Below are 2,500 nucleotides of genomic sequence, written 5' to 3'. Positions count from 1 at the left end.
ATCGACAATGGCCGTACGGTCACCTTTCCGGATCACAATGTCCGGAAAGCGGGTCCCTTCCTTCGTATTTATACAGGGTTCCCGTTCGACCGACCACTTGTCCACCTTAAACTTCTTGCACAGGTAGTCGACAATACCATTGTGTCGCTTGATCCTTTCACCGTGAGTGCGCTCACACTGCTGCAGGACGTGCCCCAGCGTCTCATTTTGGCGACATCCTGCCCTACAGGAAATTTCTTGGTTCCGACCCCTAGAGGTCCTGGCCAGCGTCGGAATCGCATTGATCCGCAGCTTCGCACAGTCGACGAAATCCCTGCCACTCAAAAGGCGGGTGCCATCCGAGACCCATTGCTGAGATTCGGGCACCCCTTTGCGCGTTCTCATGTGCGCTCCATCCACTGAATCGTGAAGGAGTTCTGCCCAGTGGTCCTTCACGTCCTTTGCTGTTGTTAGGACCCTTCCATTCACTGTAAGCAGATTCATTGCCTTCTGTTCTTCTAGTTTAAGGGCTGGACATTTCACTGCGTCTCCACATGCAGGAACATCACTCATCCTAAGCATGGCCATTCTTTGTATCTTGAGCCTTGGCAGCATATGCCGCAAGGCAGGGATCCCAAGCCCACCACTCTCCACCGGTGCATGAAAATAGCCCACCGGGGTGTCATGAGGTAGCCGTAACCACCCGCGGATTCTTAGCCGCACACAGGTGTCGAGGCGACGCAGTAACTTCGCTGTTACATGTGAAAGCGTCCCTCTGTGGTAAAACCTCGGTAGCAGGTAATGCTTTAACAACACGAGACGCTGCTGAGGTTTGAGCGGCGCAGTAGAAAGTCGCTCAAGGAGTGGAATCAGCTCCCCCGTCAACGGCACCTTCCGTCCCCTTGTGTTGAAGAGTACACCCAGGTACTTCCATGATGCGACGCAATCAAGTGTTGGGATGTCTGATCCTGCTATCTGAAATGGTTGTTGCTCGACCTTGGTCTTTTTCTGCCTTTTTGAAGGCACCAGAGACAGCGTAGAAGATTTCTCTGGGTTGAAGCTGAGGCCTCTTGCTTTGAAGTAGGCCTCTGACTGATTCAGCAGCTCCTGCAGACCTCCCCTTGTCGATGCAACTAGTGTCAGATCATCCGCAAAAGCCATCGCATTAATCATGGTTTCTCCCAGCCTGAATCCAATAATGGCCGGTAGCTCCCGAAGGAGTCCATTAACAACAAGGTTGAAGAGAAGCGGCGACAACGGGTCTCCCTGTTTGACTCCTCTGGCCGCTCTGATCTCTTCGCTGAGATCGCCCGACTGTACCAGTGTTTTACTCTGCTGGTACAGTACCTCCAGGTAGTGGAGGAATTTCTTCGGCAGACCCGCCGAGGACGCGGCAGCTAGTACCGCGTCCACCGAAACTGAATCGAAAGCTTTGCGCAAATCCATCTGCGCCATGTGAAGTGTACTGAGTGTACGCCGACTCTCCGAGAGCAGGGCCTGCAGAATTGCGACATTCTCGCCGCACCCATCTGCGGGGACAAAGGCCCGCTGCCTCACATCAAGATCGACGCAACCCTGCAACCTCTTGGCAAGGATCTTGTGCAGCAATCTCAACAGATTCGGGGCAACTGCTATTGGTCGGAAGTCCTCAGGCTTAGTCGCCTCGGGTACCTTCGGTATGAAAGTAGTCCGAGAGACGGCCAGGATCCGCGGAACCTCTCCAATAACCAGGATTAGGTTCGTTAGCAGTGCCAGGTGAGAGAACGGAACGCTCCTCAGTTCTCTCGCAGTCATCCCATCCGGACCAGTAGCCTTGGAACACGGCGGGAGATGTTTTCGTATGTCATCCCTGGTGACCGGTTTCCATAGGTCGTCACGTATTTCCGTGGGCGGATTGACGTCCAACGGGGGCACAGGAGGCGTCTCAGTCATCGTGCGTTTCCAAAAATCAATGAAGTTTTGATGGTCGGTGACTTTATTCACTTGCGTACCATCGAGGATTTCCTGCGCACAACGGTGCCGGCTTTTCTGGTATAGAGCTTGAACTCTTGCATACTCAGACCGCCTCTGCTTCCGTTTTCCTCGTTTGGGTCTTTGTGGGGCCCTGTTTTTCCTTGTTATAGGCGCCTCCTTCCCTTCGCGCACGAAGTATACCCTAAGGTATTCTTCGAGATCCTCTTTAACTTCTTCACCTGCACATGCTCTCATGGCAATTGACTTGAGTACCTCACCCCCGTAGACATCAAGCGCTAGATCCGCCGCCAATTCCATTATAACAACCTGGAAATCCTGGTCCGTAACTATGACAAGAGAGTCATAGTTACTCCCGCCGTTTACCCGCGCTTTGATGAATCTCTTCACGTTGACATTCAGAGCACTGGGCAGAAATCACATTGCGTCAACACCGACCAGCGGCCATCGCAATGCTTTGTTTTAATTAGACAGTCGGATTCCCCCGGTCCGTGCCAGTTCTGAGTTGACTGTTTTTTGCCGGCCGAAGCATAGCACTTTGGGCACGAAG

General features: G+C 53.0%; 1 pseudogene; it reads right to left on the bottom strand.

Moving 5' to 3' along the window:
- LOC115312399 overlaps positions 1-2,500 on the bottom strand; it is a 6,879-nt pseudogene that overhangs the window by 1,885 nt on the left and 2,494 nt on the right.

This window comes from Ixodes scapularis, unplaced genomic scaffold (assembly GCF_016920785.2).
Source record: "Ixodes scapularis isolate PalLabHiFi unplaced genomic scaffold, ASM1692078v2 ptg000854l_1__unscaffolded, whole genome shotgun sequence".
NCBI classification, from domain to species: Eukaryota; Metazoa; Arthropoda; class Arachnida; order Ixodida; family Ixodidae; genus Ixodes; species Ixodes scapularis.
The sequence above is the reverse complement of the archived record's forward strand: the minus strand, read 5'-3'. Positions and strand labels throughout refer to the sequence as shown.